This window comes from Sarcophilus harrisii, chromosome 1 (assembly GCF_902635505.1).
Source record: "Sarcophilus harrisii chromosome 1, mSarHar1.11, whole genome shotgun sequence".
NCBI classification, from domain to species: Eukaryota; Metazoa; Chordata; class Mammalia; order Dasyuromorphia; family Dasyuridae; genus Sarcophilus; species Sarcophilus harrisii.
This window is the reverse complement of record NC_045426.1, coordinates 320,353,964-320,374,997: the sequence shown is the minus strand read 5'-3', so window position 1 is coordinate 320,374,997 and position 21,034 is coordinate 320,353,964. Positions and strand designations below refer to the sequence as shown.

The 21,034-nt window shown below is 32.9% G+C and overlaps 1 protein-coding gene across 1 annotated transcript in view; it reads right to left on the bottom strand.

The window, feature by feature from the left end:
- Positions 1-21,034, bottom strand: part of FRMD3 (FERM domain containing 3) — a 151,152-nt gene that overhangs the window by 89,828 nt on the left and 40,290 nt on the right. The window lies entirely within an intron of this gene.

Sequence of the window (21,034 nt, the reverse complement as noted above, 5' to 3'; positions counted from 1 at the left end):
ATTCACTTAGTGAATGGTCTCTTTGTGGCTGAAAGAGTTAATCATCTTGCTAACAAATCCAAACTTATAACCAAAGCATGGCCAAACAATAGGAAAATCTGGCTTAACACCCCATTTGATTTGAGCCTCTGGGATCATGTATTTCAACACCAAAAATCCCTAGTGGTTACAGTGGTCAAGTTGTGCCTCTAGAGAATATGTTTCAGCTCCTGAGGTATTGTATAAATCTTAGCATCCACACAAAACAGCATGGCATCCCTAAAGCAACAGACCTGGCTTCAAAATTGTAGCAGCCTTTATTAGACATCAAATATGGTCAAATATGAACAAACCCATTATAGCATGACTATACAACTCTTAAAACTAATGAAGTACCTAAAAGGGAATTATATAGATCCATGTCAGGACTACCTAAAACATAACATTGGGGTCACTAGCCACAACATCATAGGGAACATTACAGGAATGGATAACCTGATAGCAGCAGCTGAAAGATTTACAAAATATCTCCTACTCACACTATATCTGAAATATAAATGCCTTAAGAAGAATGAAACAGCAGAGCATTTCCTAAGAAACAATCTCAAGTGTGGGTCACACAGTTTACATTCTACAAGTCAAGAAGGGAAAGGGAAATTTTTCTGCACTCCAAGGCACAACAAAATTAATAAAAGGATTAACAGTCAGAAATTTCAAGGCACAGATTGCCCCATAACATCACCTTGCTAGAAGACCACAACCATAGATGACCCCCATTGTCCTTAAAAAATATGTAGGAAAGTCAGTGAGATTTGGCTATACTTCTATCATATTTGTCTGAATTGTTTATGGGTCCTGGATTTATCCACATTATCAATGTGCCCAAAAAAACTGTTCTTTCCCAATGCCATTCCTACAATCCCATCTCAGAAGCAATGGGTCTTTGTCATTCAACTTTCCTTTCTCCAAAACACAGGAATCACACAATTTTCTGTATGTATAACACAGCCAGTTTTTGTTGTATATATAGGTTGTTCTACTCAGTTCTTTTCGATTTACAGAGTCTACTGTGGAGTTTTAATTTACAATTTTATCTTTGAAAAACAAAAGAACTAATATCCCTCTGTTTCTGACTAGACAGAAAGTTTGGTTCTTTCACAAACATAAGGTTCAAGTTTTCTCTACATAACATGAGCTCTGTTTCTACTGAACTTTGGGCCTTAACATAACTTGAAACAGAACTGACTTTATATATTAATGAATAGTATTAAAATAGCTGTTTCTTCTCCAGAAACCAAGGGACTTGGAAAAACTCACTTGTCTATCCTCCATATAGGACAATATTTAACTTGCCATGAATAAATATTTATCAGGATACTGCCCACAGGAGGAATGAAATAATCTACTATTGAATGACATAAGCAATTATTAATTAAACATGTTATTCTAAATTTCTTCAAAGGAGGAGATTTTATAGTCCTCACATAGAACACATTGTTCCACATTATTACTAATTGCTTTCAGGATCTTATTTTTAAGTTGTTTAGAACCAGAAAAACATGTCCCTCATATAAATCATACTAATGCTATCTACAATCTAACCATAATATATTGTAAATATTTCAATAGGAAAATGCATTAAGGATTTCATCTATTACATCTCCTTACCACCTTTTGAGTAAGATAAGGTCCCCATTACCCCATTAGGCAATAAGAAAGCTCCTCCCAGAGGCAGGAAAAGAGATTACTGGGAGGTAGGGAATGAAGAAGAGGAAGGCAGGCTGTGTTATTTGAGGGACTGGGGCAAGAGAATAGGAGAAAAGATATTCCAGTTGATTAAAAAGGTAAGTTATTATTGGAGAGTGAGAAGGAAGACATGATCCTCCTCAGATCCTCCTACCAGTATAAATTGCTAGGGTCCACATAGGTCACAAATCATAAATCTAAAACTGAAAGGGACTTTAGAAAACATCTAATCCACTGTCCAAAATATCCCCATTTTGCAGCTGATAAAACATAGAGAGGTAAGGTTAAATCACATGTCCAAAGATCACAAGTGGTAGGTAAGGATCTGAAATTTTAACACAAGATTGCTGGCACCAAATCCAACACCTTTTCTACTGTACCACTCTTTTGCTTCCTTGAGCTATTATTTCATCCCTCTCCCACCATTTTTTTTTTAATTTTCTTGACCTCCAGGAATTGGCCCACCTCTTATTTTCAACCAAGATTTCTCTCCTTCTGTGGTTCTACAGAATATATCATCCTGTTTCCAAATCAAGCACATAATTTGATTGCAAGAGTTTTTATTTGGGGAAAGTTGCTTGGCAAAGTGGATAGAGGTGCTAAGCCTGGAATCAAGAAGACCTGAGTTTAAATTCAGCCTTAGACAATGATTAGCTGTGTGATCCTGGTCAAGTCACTTAACCTGTTTGCCTCAGTTTCCTCATCTGCAAAATCTGGAAAAAGAAATGGCAAACCACTCCAATATGTTTACGAAGAAAATCCCAAATGGGGTCATGAAGAATTGGGCATAACTGAAATGAATAAACAAAACAAAACAAAAATAATAATAATAAAATAGCACCAACACACCAAATCCAACTTTTCTTTTCTCATGTAAGGAGTACACAGATAAAAATGGTATATTTTGGGGGACATAACATAGTAAAGTTACAATTCAATTAAATCTCAAAGCAAAATCCTGTCTTGGAGCCTAGGATGAGCATTTTGTCAAAGGATCCTGGGAGATGTGGAGGAGAATTCAGAGGCAGAAGGAGTTTGGAAGAGGAGTAAAATTTATCTTTACCTTTCCATTTTGAGGAAGTGCCAAAATCAACCATATTCACTGTTTCACTCCTCTCAGTACTCTGCTCCTAACTCTCCAAATTTTTCCTCCCTGTCCTTTCTGTCTCTCTTCCTTTGCTGTCTTCCCCCCAAGAATGTAAGCTTCTCAAAGGCAGGAACTGTCTTTTTTCTTACTTGTATTTCTATTCCCAGCACTTAGTTTAAAAAGGAAGGAAAATACCAAGAAGCAGCAATTGTGAGAGAAAGGAAGTTAGCCCTTGGTTGACACTTAGGACAAACCCATCTTAACTTCAGCATATAACCTGGAGACTTACTATATTTAATCTCTGAGCTAGATAGAAATTAATGAACAGAATACACGTTCCAGCTTTGAACAAATGTACTTTGTTTTCAATAAGTTTGTTTTAAGAAAATAAATATTTGCTAAAAAGAAATTAGAGGATGATCATTATTCATTTATAAAAAAAAAGAATGTCTATGTATTTCCCTTTTTATTGGAAAGATGGGAGACAACAGGTATAGAATGTTGCTTATTACAAGGGAAGATTTGCTAGGGGTAAGGGATGGAAAAGAGGCATATTCAGAATGCAATGGGAGGGGAAAGCATCAATAAAAAAGAAAAATAATCTTTCTCTTTAAGAAATTCCAAATAGATAAAATGATTTAATTTATAAAATTCAATCTGTACCAAGCTGTATTAAACAAAACAGAACAGAAAAATATGGGCCCAATGGACCTTAAGAGGTAGTCTATTATTTACCTGCCATCTAGATGAGAGGGGATAGAATATAATTGATCATATCCTTTCCATTTGTCATTCTAACTCAGTAGTTCTTTCTGTCTATGGGAACTCAAGAAATATTGTATTTGCTGCACTGACTCTTTTAGAAGTTGTTAAACTAAAGGTATGAGGACAAGACAATAATTAAATTCATGGAATTCTTACCTATATGAATTATTATTAATCATTCAGGCTGATATTTATTTTCAAATTGTGTTTTTTTAAATAAAGTGATATACAAGGGCACTTTTATATCCAGTGAATTTACATCCATGAATATCCCCCCAAGCTGCCAGTAGGTATATGTAACTAGGTGACACAGTGATTAGAATTCTGGACTTGCAGCTGAGGACCTGAATTCATTTCTCACCTAAAACACTTGCTACCTGTGTGACCCTAGGAAAGTAATTTAACTCATTTCCTTGTCTGCAAAATGTAGATAATAATAGCACTTACTTCCCAGAATTGCTGTGAGGATAAAATGAAGTAATATTTATAAGGCTGCTTCGCAAATTTTAAAGATATAGACAGACAGATAGATAAATAGATAGATAGGTATACATACACATACTAACTCTTTGAAAACCTTAAAGACACACACACACACACACACACACACACACACATGCAAGCGCTGGCGCGCACGCGCACATGCAAGCCCGCACGCAAACTATTGTTTTTATTTTTTTTTTTTAATTTTGCTGCAAGGAAGGGGAATGGGATTTTCTCAAGATCATTGGTCAATTCCACCGCATAAGTCTTCCTGGAAGCTCAGGGGTCATAGTAAGACCATAGTTTGAGAGGCATATGGGACATAGAGGCTATTTATCTAGCACAAACATTTCATTTTTACAGATAAGGTGAGCCTTGTCCAAGTTCAAAGGTAGTGTCAGAAACAGAATACAAATCCAGGTTTTCTGATTCCAGTTACCATAGATGATGATGTGATAGCTTTTAAATGACTTTTCTCCAAATGAAGTTTATTTTTCTGACTTAAATAGGTTTTTGTAAAGAGAAGACAGCATAGAAAACTCCTCCTCTAAGGGATATTTCAGGATAACAAACACAGTTGACATATATTTAGTGCCTATTATGTACAAAAGCACTGTGCTATTTATTTTGCACATACATATATGGAAGCATTTGGAGATTAGGGACAATTCCATTTGGTTACTATCTCTTAGGACCTAGGACAGTGCCCAGCACACAGTCAGGCTTATTGATAAAATGCAGAGTAGGAAGACAAAACATGACACAGTTTTTCTTCCTCTTAAGGCAGCTATGTGGCATAATGAATGGAGCTCTAAGTGAGCTCCATTCTGAGTCTGAGTCAGGAAGACTTGAGTTCAAATCTAATCTCAAACACTTATTAGCTGTGTGAGACCAGGTATGTCATTTCACCTTTGTTTACCTCAGTTTCCCCATCTGGAAAATGAGGATCATAATCGCACCTACCTTCCAGTGTTGTTGTAAGGACCAGATGAGATAACAATTGTGAAAACTAACTTAGCACAATGTCTGGCAGAGAGTTGGCACTATGGAAATGTTGGCTATTATTATCATCATCATTATTATTACTATTCTGTAGCTTCAATCTATTGGTATGTACATTTAGCTGATGATCCTTAGAATTAGGGGCTAATTCTTATTGAATTTGAAAGTACCATTGCAAATCATTATTTTAAAAAAAAATACTACTTGGAAATATCCATTTTAGTTATAGACAATAACTCATGTAGAAAAAGAAAGATCTTTTTTTACATACATATCCTATTACTAGTTGGGGAGACCTGCACTCTTGATCCTTACCCCAAGGAGAATAAGTAGTTTCCTATCAAGAAGATAGAAGCTGATGAAGGTGTTTGCTAGAATTTGTGACTACATTAAGGGAGAATTAAGTACATGAGTTGTGCATAGGATAAGTCAAGCCACCATATTTGCAACTAATGGTGTCCTTCAGGGAAATGTCTCATTTCTCATGATGGACCTTTGCTATGTCCTGACCTTTCAAAGCAGGAATATCTTGGAAAAACTTATTTCCTAAGCTTCTTGGGACTAAAATAACACCATATCTCATGTAATGATATGTGCTTATATTCCTCTTGTTGTCTTACTATTTATTTCTTTTTTCCATTTATTATTTATTTATCACTCAATTAAATGTTTTATTATTTTTGATGTTTCTTCTTACCTGGTTTATTATTATGTAGCTGACTACCAAGGACATGCAGCAATTTACACAAAAAAATCAAAGGTCTGGTATATGAAGATTTTTAATGCCTCACGTCCTTATAGTGATACATCATCTGCCCACCACTTTGAAAGTGATAAAAAAAAAAATTTATTAACTCACAGGACCTTGTTCAATGTTTGACTTTTCTTTAAGGTCTTCAGGTCTCTAAGTCCTCAGCTTGATATTTGCTATATGCTCCCAAGAGAAGGCCTTGCCTGGTTAATTCAATCTTCACTGTGGAGATAGTTGTAATAAGAAAGATCTTTAATCAATGCTTATTTGTGGTTTGTATCAGCATGTTTCCCTTCATACAGGTAGAGTATTGGCAAAAGGAATTTGCCTATCAATTAGATTGCAGAATTAGGCAAGTATTGGGGTGTCTATTAAGTGTTAGTTAAATTGACATTTTTCTTCAATCCTATGACTATACTAGAGGAGTTAAATATTTTGTATTGTTAAGTCATTCCTGGAACATTTCAACAATGTCTTTCACAACCAAAAGAAGTATGGCCTGATGGAAAGCATAATACATTTTTGAGTTAGAGAAGAATGAGGTAAAAAACTATTTCTGCAACTTACTATCTCTGGGGTTTGGAGGTAAGTTATCTCCCCTTTCTGGGCCTCAGTTTACCAAACTGCAGAATGAGGATATCAAAGCTAATGATCTCTGTTATCTTCTAGCACCAAATCCCCTGATCTATAAAGAGAACCTGCTAGATGCACTCATTCAAAGGAATTCTGGAAATAGAAATTGTTAGCTCTTGTTATTATTCAGTCGCTTCAGTGACTCCAATTCTTCTTGACAACTTTAGGGTTCTCTTGGCAAAGATACTAAATTGGTTTATCACTTTCTTCTCCAGCTCATTTCACAGATGAGGAAACTGAGGCAAATAGGGTTGAGTGGCTTGCCCAGGGTCACAAGATAGTAAGTGTCTCAGGCTGGATTTGAACTCATGAAGAGGAATCTTCCTGAGTCCAGACCCAAAACAATATCCACTGAGTCACCTATCTGTCTATAGGCACATTTACAGATCAATAGAACAGGAATAACAAATAAAAAAAATGGAGACAACACAGACCAATTTCTCTGGATAACCTAGCTACCAAAAATATAAGGCATTTTATATAGCCCATGTAAAGGCACAGAGATGAGAGAGAGAAATTCAGTTAAACTGGAACACAGTGTAAATGAAGGGGAATAATGGATTTAAGTTTGGAAAAGAAGGATAGTGCATATCACTACAGTACTTAAGGACCAAATAGAGGAATGTGTATTTTGTCCTAGAGCAAAGGAACACTATGAAAACAGAAACATTTCAAGTACTGCTCAGTTGTTCCAATTTTTTTTTTCTCCAGAACCTAAGAAAGTAGCAGCTGTAAAGTTTTCAGTATAAATCATTTCATCTAATGAAGAGCTATATTAGCATTGTGCCTGGCACAGAATACACACTTAATAAGAACTTTACCTATCCATCTATCTCGAATATCTTATTACTAATACCTTTGTAACCTAACAATTACCTATTGGCCATTGATGGTATTCTGACCCTAGTGGGCCTTACACAGGACAGCATTTTAAGGATCATGAGGTCATTTACAGATGAAGAAACTGAGACACAGGCAATTTAATTAAATACAGATGATGTATATATGAGATTGTTGAGTCTATTCTTAGTTATATCCATGACCTAAAGACCACTTTTTTGAATCTATATAACTTTCTGACATCGATTAAGCTTTCCAATTAGTCCATTTAATGTTGAGAAAACTATTTCTTCCTCCAAAATCATTGTGATATATAATTACAGGAACTTGGAAAAAATTAAATACACTATCAAGAAGTCTAAATGAATGAACTAAACACAGTAAACATGAATTATTTTGGGAAGTCTTTGATTTACGATTGTTATGCTCTTTGGGGCCTATTATGGACTACTGGAAAACTTAATTGATGTCAGAAAGTTATATAGATTCAAAAAATTGGTCTTTAGGTCATGGATATAACCAAAAACAGACTCAACAATCTTACATATACGCCATCTGTATTTAAGCTTCAACTTCAGCATAGAGCACCTTAAATATCCAGTACTCTGAACATCCAAGATCCAGAGAGCTTAAGTCCCCAAAGTAGACATCAGCACAAGAATCAAGATGACCTATGTTTATAATATCCCATCTAACAGCATAGGGGAAGGCAGATCCTAACCCTGGCACAAAGGCCTACTTTAGGAAGTATGGTTGGACAAATGAAGAAATAAGCTAGAATAAAGAATTATAATAGATTCCAAAATAGCTAAAAATCCAACTTAGAAGGAGAAAATAACTCCATAACAACTTCCAACAGAGACTCAATATGGGAAAAAATGGATTTTCTATAAATATAAAATGAGTACCTAAAAGAAATAAAGCAAAAGATTTTTAAAAATAAAATAAACACTGGAAGAAATTGTGAGAATAAAAAGCTAACAAAAGTGGCAAATGTTACCCAAATAATAGATCTTCTGAAAATTGGAATGGACTAAAAAGAAGTGAACTATCTCATGAGATAGCAATAAATAATAGAATAAAATTAAAGGATTGTATTTTTTAAAAAGTGTCATATCAAAGGCAGCAACTGATCTGGAAAACAATAATAGAGAGTTCATTAAGAATAACTAAATTTTTTAAAACCATGATTTTTTAAAAAGCCTGAATATCTTTCAAGAAATCATAAATGAATAATTCCTAGGTCTATCAAAACCAAACCACATAGTGAAACTAGAAAGAATCTTCTTTTTTTTTTCTTTAAAGAAACTCTCAAAGGAAAATGTCTAGAATGATCACTATAAAAATCCAGAACTTCCTCATCAATGAAAAAATATTACAAGCAGCCAGAAAGAATAAGTTCAAACACCAAGGAACTAAACTCAGTATTAAATGAGACCTGACAGCATCTACCTTAAATGAGAAAAGATCTTGGAGTACAATATTCCAAAAGGCAAAAGAGATAAACTTGCATTCAAGAATAATATACCCTGAAAAGGTGAATATAATAATATAGGGAGGAGAAAGATGGTCTTTCATGGAATATAGGACTTTCAGGTATTCTTGGTGAAAAGATCACAGCATTATAAGAACTCTAAAATGAAAGCACAGGTCTCAAGAAAAACTTAGAAAGGCAGATTCATTTGAGAAACTGAAAGGGGATATAAGATGATGAAGTGGTAACATTCTTATAATGGTAGAAGAACTAAGTAGCTTTTCAGAATTTAATGCCTTTTAAAGATACTGAAGGAGTTAAACAAGAAAAGTGGAGAACCTAAAGATGAATTGGTTTTGTTCTGGTTTTAAAAAAGGGAAGAAAAGGGAAGATATCAGGAATATAAAGGAATATATAGGGAAGATAACAGATACATAAAGAAAAAGGAAAAAAGAGAAAATTATATTATTTCTCATAATCAATATACACAAAAAGAATATACAAAAATGGAGAAAAAGGTGAAGGAAGCAAGCACCAGATGAACTTTACTTTTTTCTGAAGTAAAGATAAAGAAGGGTTGAATATATTTATTTAACACATGCACATATATGAAAAGGACAAAAATACAGAAAATCTCTGAAAATTGAAGAGGCTCTATCAACTGGAGAATGACTGAATAAATTGTGGTATATTAATATAATGAAATATGATGGTGCCATAAGAAATGATAAAAGAAAATATCAGAGAATCCTGGAAAGTATGAACTGAAGCAGAGTAAAGAAAGCAGCACCAAGAGAACAAAATCTAAAACAACATTAAAAAGAAAAAACAACAAACTTTGAAAAATTTTAAAACTCTGATCAAAGCAATAACCAGCTATGTCTCCAGAGGCTCCATAATGAAGCATATTACTTACATTCTGACAGAAAAGTGAAAGATTCAAAGTATGAATGGAGATATACACTTTTGGCATGACAGAATTGATTTCTTTTGTTTGAGAATGCTTGACAAGTTTATTTTTTCCTCCATTTTTAACTGGAAAAGTTGGTTGAAATAAAGAGGGGAAGAGTGACAACAGTAATGTCACATGAAAATTATGAAAAATGAGAGACAATGAAAAGTTTTTAAGGTACATTGAAGAAAACAAGGAAGAACAGACAGTAAGATCATTTTGAATATAATGTGTTAAATTCATCATATACTTTTAAAAATAGTAAGCAGTGTGGAGAAGGGATTCATGGTTTTATACATATAAAAGTTTTCTTTTATGACCTACTTTGTATGTGAGAGTGCTGATTTTGGGGGTGTTCAATTAAGTTCAGAATAAAAAAATAAATTAAAAAGAAACAATTATTTTTTTATTATTGTAGCTTTTTATTTATAAAACATATACATGGGTAATTTTTCAACACTGACCCTTGGAAAACTGTTACAAATTTTTCCATCCTTCCCCCCACCCCTTCCCCTGGATGGCAGGTAATCCAATACACATTAGATATGTTAAAATATATGTTAAATCCAATATATATATACATATTTATACAGTTATCTTGCTGCACAAGAAAAATCGGATCTAGAAAGAAAGAAAAAAACCTAAAAAGGAAAACAATGCAAGCAAGCAATAACAGAAAGAGTAAAAATGCTATGTTGTGGTCCACACTCAGTTCCCACAGGCCTCTCTCTGGATGTAGTTGTCTCTCTTCATTACTGGACAACTGAAATTGGCTTGAATCATCTCCTTATTGAAGAGATCCACATCCATCAGAATTAATCATAGTATAATCTTGTTGCCATGTACAATGATCTCCTGGTTCTGCTCATTTCACTTAGCATCAGTTCATGTAATTCTTTCCAGGCCTCTCTGAAATCGTCCTGCTGGTCATTTCTTATAGAACAATAATGTTCCATAACATTACCATAATTTATTCAGCCATTCTCCATTCATTCAGTTTCAAGTTTCTAGCCACTAAAAAAAAGGGCTACCACAAACATTTTTGCACATGTGGGTCCCTTTCCCTTCTTTAAGATCTCTTTGGGATATAGGCGCAGTAGTAACACTGCTGGGTCAAGGGTATGCACAGTTTGATAACTTTTTGAACATAGTTCCAAATTGCTCTCCATAGTGGTTGAATTTGTTCACAGTTCTACCAACAATGCATCAGTGTCCCAGTTTTCTCACATCCCCTCCAACATTTTTATCATTATCTTTTCCTGTCATCAAGAAACAATTATATTGTTGAATATTCTTTAAGGTGTTTCAACCTTTATTTGCAGTTAAACAACACAAAAATTAAGAATTCATCTGATCCAGAGAGGAATATATCTTTTATATTTTCTTACAGCACCAACTTAGAGAAATATAAAAATTTTATTGGGCATAAAAATCTCAAAATCAAATGCAGAAAGGCAGAAATAGTAAATGCATTTTTTTCAGATCATGGTGCAATAAAAATTACATGTAATAAAGGGCCAGGGAAAAAATAGACCAAAAATCAATTGAAAACTAAATAATCTAATCTAAGAATGAGCGCACGAAACAACAAATCATAGACAAAATTGATAATTTCATCCAAGAGAATGACAATAATAAGACAACATACCAAAATTTATGGGATGCAAAGTAATTCATAGGGGAAGTTTTATATCTCTAGATGCTTACTTGCATAAAATAGAGAAAAAGAAGATCAATGAATTAGGCATGAACTAAACAAGCTAGAAAAAGAACAAATTAAAAAAAAAAACAACAATTAAATACCAAATTTGAAATTCTGAAAATAAAAGGAGAGATTAATAAAATTGATAGTAAGAAAACTATTGAATTAATAAACAAAATTAAAAGTTGGTTTTATGAAAAAAGCAACAAAGTAAATAAACTTTTAGTTAATTTGATTAGAAAAAAGAAAGAAGAAAATCAAATTGTTAGTATCAAAAATGAAAAAGGTGAACTTTCCACCAATGAAGAGGAAATTAGAGCAATAATTAGGAGTTATTTGCCCATCTCTCTGCCAATAAATCTGATAATCTAAGTAAAATGGATGAATACTTACAAAAATATAGATTGCCCAGATTAACAGAGGAGGAAATAAATTACTTAAATAGTTCCCATTTTAGAAAAAAGAAATCGAAAAAGCTATTAATCAAATCCCCAAGAAAAAATCTCCAGGGCCAGATGGATTTACATTTGAATTCTATCAAATATTTAAAGAATAATTAATTCCAATATTATGCAAACTATTTGGAAAAATGGGGAAAGAAGGAGTCTGACTAATTCCTTTTATGAGATAGTGATGGTGATGATACCTAAACCAGGTAGGGTCAAAACAGAAAAAGAAAATTATAAACAAATTTTCCTAATGAATATTGATGCAAAAATCTTAAATAAACTATGAGCAAAAATATTACAGCAAATTATCACCAGGATAATATACCATGACCAAGTAAGATTTATACCAGAAATGCAGGGCTGGTTCAATATTAGGAAAACTATTAGCATAATTGACTCTATCAATAACCAAACTAACAGAAATTATATAATTATCTCAATAGATTCAGAAAAAGCATTTGACAAAATTCAACACCCATTCCTATTAAAAACACTAGAGAGTATTGGAATAAATGAAGTTTTACTTAAAATGATCAGTATCATCTATTTAAAACCATCAGCAAGCATCATATGTAATAAGAAGAAATCAGAACCATTCACATTAAGATCAGGGGTGAAACAAGGTTGCCCATTATTATTCAATATTGCAGGGGTCCTCAAACTATCCGTGGGCCAGATGCAGCAGCTGAGGACGATTAGCCCCCTCACCCAGGGCTATGAAGTTTCTTTATTTAAAGGCCCACAAAACAAAGTTTTTGTTTTTACTATAGTCCGGCCCTCCAATAGTCTGAGGGACAGTGAACTGGCCCCCTATTTAAAAAGTTTGAGGACCCCTGCAATATTGTATTAGAATTAGCAATTAGAGAAGAAAAAAATTAAAGGAATTAGAATAGGCAATAGAGAAAGCTAAATTATTACTCTTTGTAGATGACATGATGGTTTATTTAAAGAATCCTAAAGAATCAACTAAAAGATGATTAGAAACAATTTTACAACTTTAGCAAAGTTTCAGGATACAAAATAAATCCACACAAATCATCAGCATTTTTACATATTACCAACAAAGTCCAGCAGCAAGAGATACAAAGATAAATTCCATTTAAAATTACTGTAGATAATATAAACTGTTTGAGACTCTACCTGCCAAGACAATGTCAGGAACTATATGAACACAATTACAAAACACATGCCACACACATAAAGTCAGCTCTAATCACCTGGAAGAATTTCAAGTACTCTTGGGTAGGCTGAGCTAATATAATAAAAATGACAATTCTGCCTAAATTAATCTACTTATTCAGTGCCTTACCAATCAAACTCCCAAGAAATTATTTCACAAAGATAGAAAAAATAATAACAAAGTTCATCTGGAAGAACAAAAGGTCAAAAATTTCAAGGGAATTAAAAAATGCAAATGAAGATGGTCTAGCTGTACCAGATATAAAACTATATTATAAAGCACCAGTCATCAAAACCATTTGGCACGGCTAAAAAAATAGAGTAACCGATCAGTGGAATAGGTTGGGTTCACAAAACACAGCAGTCAATGACTATAGTACTCTAGTGCTTGATAAACTCAAAAAACCCAGCTTTGTCACTATTTGAAAAAATTGCTGAGAAACTGGAAATCAGTATAGCAGAAACTAGGCATTGACCCACACCTACACCGTATACCAAGATAAGGTCAAAATAGGTTCATGATTTAGACATAAAAAATGATACTATAAGTTATACTATACTATATAGAAGAACAAAGGATAGTCTACCTCTCAGATCAGTGGCAAAGGAAGGAATTTGTAGCCAAAAAAGAACTATATTACATTATGGAATGCAAAATGGATAATTTTGATTATATTAAGTTTAAAAGTTTTTGTACAAACAAAATCAAGGCAGACAATATTACAAGGGAAGCAGTAAACTGGGGGGAAATTTTACATCCAAGGTTTCTGATAAAAGCCTCGTTTCTAAAATATATAGAGAATTGACTCAAATTTTAAGAATACAAGTCATTCTCCAATTGATAAATGGTCAAAGGATATGCGCATATAATTTTCAGATGAAGAAACTAAAACCATTTCTAGTTATATGAAAAAATGCTCTAAATCATTATTGATAAGAGAAATGCAAAATAAAACAACTCTGAGGTATCATTACCCATGTTGCAGATTGGCTAAATTGACAGGAAAAGATAATGATGAGGATATGGCCAAACAATTTATTATTTGCTTTACTGAAGTCACTCATATTATCTAATTAACCATTAACTAGAAAAGATACTCAGATCAATTTCTAACTTTAAGTATCATCAGCATTAAGTATATCATCAGCAAACATACAAATACTGCCTCCACCTAAACAGAACCAACTCCACTACATCTTTCAATCATTTGCACATTATAGTTTTTGGTTCAGATCTATGATTTAATTGGTGAAGGAAGCTAGTAATGAGGAAATTTATTCATTCAATACATATGGGCAACTTACAGTCTTAGAAAGATGCCTTAAGCATGAAATTAAAAGATTTACCCAAGAAGACACAATTGATATGTGTCAGAATCAGGTTTTTAATCCATAGCATCCTAACAGAAGTTAATTCTCCACTCATCATGCCAATCTGCTGTTAATTTACATGATTAAACATTAAAGAGAAATTGAAAATTCAATGAAGAGTAAAAACAACTTTAATTTGATACCTGGAATACAGTCTATCTAGGCCCCTTCTTATTCTAGGTGACTCTTGTCATTGTCTTCCTGTGAATTCTCGCACTCAATATAATAAGGGAGGAGGTATGTGGACAAAGGGAAGGGAATTCCCTCACCTTTATTGGCATTTATGAATCTGAGTGGAGTATGCAACTGTCGGTTGATTATCTTTCATTTTCACCACATAGTATCATAGAGTTAGCTGAGACATCATTAAACCCAACACCCTCACTTTACAGGTGAGGAATACAAGATCCTGAGTTTGTGAGTTCCCAGATCCTGACTCCAAATTTATCATTATTTCCCCTATGGCACATCCCAAGCCCACTTTTTCTCCTCTATTATATCTCTGAGTACATTCTTTTCTTACATTATTTTTGATTGGTAGTATATTGCAGTCTATTCGTGTCCAACAAGTACTCCTCTCTTATCTTTTGGAGGATCCCCAATTTTATTTCTTCTAAGGCTGTGATATCCTATAACTGTGTCAGTCATAACAACATCACCAGAAGAATACTATTGTTTAGAAAAAAAGGACTTTTATTTCAGAAAAATACATACATATAGATAGATACATAAATACCTAGATAGATATAGATATGTAGATACTGTGCAAGATACCATACAATTTCTCAAAAGCAGCCCAGCTAACTGTTCTCCTCTTCTTGTTTAATTCTGTGATTATGAGCTCATAGTATATCTGTTGTGTTTGTCTAAGATTTATAAACATATGAGCCAACTCCACCCATTCACTTGAATATCATAGTTTCAACAACACTAATTCTTTGGCTATTTGACTTCAACAGGGTCCATTTAGTTAGGCCAAACTCTTGAATAATTATGAATTCATTTGGGATATTCATAAATGTCCCAGGGATTGATGCAATCCAGATGATGTTACATGCAAACAAGAGCATGTGGAAGACCTCTCCATCTCTAAAGATCTTCATTTTGAACACTACACTGGATATTCTCCAAGATGATGGCATATACCTTTGGGAAAGTTCAAAAGCACAGCTCTCCTTGTTCTATATCTCCTTATATATTAAAAATGTCATTTACAGAAGTAAAAGTGAAAGAGCACATATCTCTTCTTGATTTGAAAATGTTCCTTATCACAATAGTTTGATGAAACTTAGCACTTATTTCTTTTCATCAACTCAAACCTTTTATGAGTTTCTCAACAATTCCCTTCCTCAATCCCCACATGGCCCTTGTGGAACAACATGATAGCATCTTGTTCACAAGTAAATTACTTTGGATGGACTAACCAAAAAGTCAGTCATCCACAAAGATCTGGTGCAGAATTGAGTAATAAAACGCAGAATGTTTTAATTCTAAAATGTTAAGTACACCTAATTGGCAGCTTTTCATTCTATTTAATAATCACATTCCACTCCTTAATCTCCTTTCTGGACAGATATAATTCTAATTCTAATGAGAAGCAAGATACTTAGCACTCAGAAAAATTTGATGCAGAATATTCTCTATTCCAAAATAAAACATCCTTCCTCTTTAGTTATAGATAGGATTTAAGAATTTCATGGGCTTAAAGATCTTCAACTACAATTTCCTTTTCTTATAAAGTAAGAGAGTAAGTACCAAACAGGTTAAATTGCTTGCCCAAAGTCAAACAAGTTGACCCTGAACACTGAAAATTTTCAAATGTGTTCTTCTAAATCTCAAGAAGATAAAAACAACCTATATCACATTCATTAGAAAGTAAAAAGGTATCTCTGATGAATTAATATGTTTAAACACAAATAGAATTCCCTTCTCTTTATCAATTTTGTAGTTAAAATCAATTTCACATTATTCTTGATATTTCACATAATTTTCTTGATAAATAAGGATTGTTACTCTGCTCTTGTAACACAAAGTTTAATAATGACAACAACAAATTAACAATACACATATTGCTCATATGTGTTCTCTAACTAAAACTCATGGATTCCTATATATTTCACATTGCACACTGAACTTTGGAACTTCTTATTCATTTATAAATGGGTTTGGGGAAAATATGTTCAATTCATAATCAAAAAAAGACAGAATGGTAACAGGTGCAATGGGTAAAACGCTATCCTTGAAGTCAGGATAACTTCAGTTTAAGTCTTGTCTCCAATATCTACTAGCTATGGGACCAGGAACAAATCAAAATTCTCAGTACCTACAAGTTCTAATGCTATAAATTGCAGATCAATAGTAGATCTGCATTGGAGGAAAGATTTTCCAAACTGAAAGCCCTTAGTAAAATCAGAACTCTAGATCAAAAAACATGAGACATGCTACTTTTAATAAGCTACCTTTTATTTCATTATTTTATTTTACCTTTAATAAAATATCTTTTATATAAAGATTTAAGTAACATTGTTAAGATCTGTCATAGACAACTCCTTCGTTATTTACATTGATTCTCTATCAAAATATGTTTGTGTATTCTGATTAGTAATAGAAAGGAAAATATAACACATACTTTTTATTTTAATAATTCTACAAAATTGAAAAGAAACAGCACAATAGGAGAATGTTCAATAAGGAAACTAAAATTATATGAAGATTATAGAAAGGGGAATAAAAATGTAAAAAGTCTAGTCTTTTATTCATCAAAGCAAATAAGTCTTTTCTACTCTTTATAGTTATTTCTATCATCTTAACTCTGCTCTTTTGATCATTTTTCATAGTACTAATAGAATTTTAATAGTATATTTATCCTTAATGATGATCCAAAAGTACATAAATATTGTTAAATTGCCATGCTTATTTTTAAGTTTCATTTAAATATTTATAAAAGTAGTAAGTTATTTTACAAATATGTAAAATCATATCATAAGAATTTAACTTGTTTGTAGTTCTGTGATGACCGCGTATTTTAAAATCAGCCAGAGTCAGGAATTCAGGTTAAGGGAAAATCTTCAATCTTTATTCTCAGTGGAGGTGAAGAAGGATGGGAGATAAAGAAGGACTGGAAGTAAAGGGAGATTAGCAATGTCGGCAGTTTCCTCAAGAAACCAGCCAGACCAGAAGCCATCAAAGCAGAACCCAGCCAGCAGTCTCTCTCCGCTTCTCTTCCTGCCCCTCTGCCTCCACCCACCAAAATCATCATTTCCTATACAATACATCAGGACTTGCATAGAGAGTGGGCAGGGGCCATTCTTCCTCCAAGCATATATATTAATAGAGTATGGTCCAATTACTATTTAGCCTCACATGCTTGGGACCTCAGTGCATCAACTCAAGCCTCAGTCCATTACATAGTTCCATTATTTTTGAATTCTGACAGTTATACTGATGTGATACACAGCACTTTTTCACCTGTATTAAAGGACAAAAATGCCTTGCTTCACAATATCTCCCAATATTTCATTTTCTCAACATACTTATTTTAGCAAAGAATAGTGAAATGTTTTCCAGATAATATGAGTCACATGAAAGAAGCCTAACTAGTAGTTACTTTCTATATTATGGTATTGCTCTCCCCAAACCTATCAACCTTTCATTCAATCACATTTCCATAAAAAAATTAATATCATCAATATTCAAGAAAAATATTTAACAAAAGTAAAATATAACTGTTTTTATGTGCTTACCTAATCTGTAGTAACCAATTTACTACAATCATATAGTACTGGAGGGAAGAAGCTAGATTACATAAATCTATACATCCCTTCAAACCTATTATAATTCTATTTATGTAAAAGCATAGATTTAATATAAAACCTAAATATCCTCATTTCACAGATGAAAAAAAATTCAAGTCCAGAGAAACTGAATGATTTGTACAGTATAAAGGAAGGGAATGATATAACTAAGATATAAGCCCAAACCCTTAATTCCAAATTCAGTGTTTTTTCTACTGGATTCCAAGACCCTTCAATGTGGTGTTCTCCCATCAAAGAAGCCAATCTATAAGCAAAGCAGAATTTCAGTAGCTCAAAAGAAAAATGAAATATACAAACTTAAAGACATCTCCATCCCAAATGTTTACATGCCCAATGTGTATATAGCCTTCTAAGTTCATATTAGTCAGATAAGTGATAGTCAGACACATAGTCTGTGATGTCATTTTGGTCCTTTTAAAATATGAAGAACCACAACCAATCAACTTTCCATTGGAATTTAGTTTTTTCATTGTAGGTACTCAATGAATTGTCAATGAATTAATCGTTTTATTCTTACAAAAAAGATTAGTTTGCAGAAATGCTACAAGTATCTTTCAAACATTAAGTTCATTAGTTAACCCTTTCTCCTCTCACTCCAAAAATACCTACTAGAATAGTTCTGAGCAAATGAATAGACTAAGAGAAATGAAATACGTGTTCATTTTTGAAAACCACCCCAAACTCACTAATGTTATGCTTTATCAGATAAGATAGTATTAAATAGTGGAAAATCAAAGAAAGGGTATCTCTTGACAAATGGTAGAAACAGTAAAATGTATTAACTTTTTGGTTGCAACAATAAAAAAGATACATTAATTAAAGATCTACTATAATTTTTGCAAAAACAACTGGGGTCAAATAAAAAATATGGATCTGAAATAGTTTTCTTCTAGTTGTCTCACTCTTGTTGAACTTTATTTAACAAATTGCCTTTCATGTCTATTAAAATACATACATACTATAATTTGAGAATACCATTGGAAAATGGTGTTCATTTATGAGGTATTTGATATGTGTATACATATGAGCAAGTACATACTGATGTGTATATACATATACATTTATCTTATATTACTTTAGTCTATTAAAGCCCATACATGTTATGTATACATGTAGCAATGTGTATGTACTTTAACAGGTTAAGTATACATTTATAGTGTTATGTATTTAATGGACACATAAATTGTCCATTGTTCTCAAAAAGAACCAATGATATCTGATGTCTTGACTGGCAAAGGAATTGGATTTCACTGATGCAGAGCTGTGAAAAGTCATCATCACCAATCTCTCCTCCAGGGTTATCTTACCTTCAGTGGCAAGACAGAGTAAGATAGATATGTGTTAAATATATGCATGTGTGCAAATATCAAAGACTACTAAATGAACATAATTTCGTGATTGACTTAAATTAAAGCTTTCTATTTAAACATACATAAAATTGAAAATAGTTATAAGAGTATTTCATCACCACATTCTTAATACATCAATATATTTCAGAAGTTCCAAATGGGCAGAGGTTTATCAAATTCATTTATACTCTCTCAAAAACGTCCCATTTATCCAACATGTGTTCCACAAACAGTGGGTTAAAGGGAACCAGTTATTACTTTGATTGCTATAATCAACCTTTAACCATTTTCACTGACTACTGGAAAGGGAAGGAACCAAACATCCAAGCCAGAGATGAAACACAAGTAGGGCAGGCTTTGGTACAATAAATAATTGTAATTTTTATTATTATGTCAGAGCTATTAACTGATTCATTTCTATCTCTTCCCTCCTCAGTGTTACTAAAAAGAATTAAACTATCCAATAACAAGAGCAGAACTAATAAGAAGAGGAAAGGATTGGGGAGAAATGCCCATCCCAACACTTTCCTCTATACCAAAGAAGGAGAGAGAAGAAAGAGAAGAAATAGGGCCCAATAATAACATTCAATATTTTAGCAAACTAGTCACTGAGTTATACTAATATAGAAGGAAAAAGAAAAGAAAATGGGGCACTTTTAAGAGATTTGGAATGTACTGATCATCTCCAAAGGCCTTCTAAAGTCTAAGAAGGTAAGCAAAATTAGTTAATCAAAATCATTTGTATGTAAAATATTCATCTTAATAAAATTTTTGCTATAATACAAATGCTTTTTATATGCAATACATGTTCTGATACATTTGAGCTCTCCTTATAATCAGTGTATGGAGTATATTTGTAAATAATCATTTTAATTTATAAATTTGTATAATCATTTTGTAATTTATAATTACATTGTTTTATAAGTATGTAACTTATCAATGATTTTATCTTTGCTATATTTGTGTTATAAGCATGGTTGATTTTATGATTCCATTTTATGCTTGAAACCTTGGTCAGTAAGACAATCCCCTAATGACAACATTGCTTCTATGTGAAAATAAAGAGTGTTTTACAGAAATCCACTTTCCAGAGAAGTTTTCAGAAACATTGTGGTAAAGAGCAGAGATTTAAAATTGGGGGCTTGGATTTCCTATATTAAAAAGGTTAGAAATGGATAAACACATATCCTCCAACTTGTAGCCAAATCCAGGATTATTACTACAAGGCAGGATATGGACCTGGAGTTAGTGAAAGTATTAGGAGAAAAGCCCTTGCAGGTCATTCTATGAAAGGTTTGGGAGAGGCTTGCCATCTGGAGAAGAATAATCGTTATACCAGGTAGGAACCAGAGATAGAAGCAAGGATAAAGTAAAAGGATTTGTTTAGAAAGTTTATTCTAGCATGAAGAAAGCTGCTTTTGCTGTCAATCTCTTTTTCCTTTAGGAATGGTTTAGTT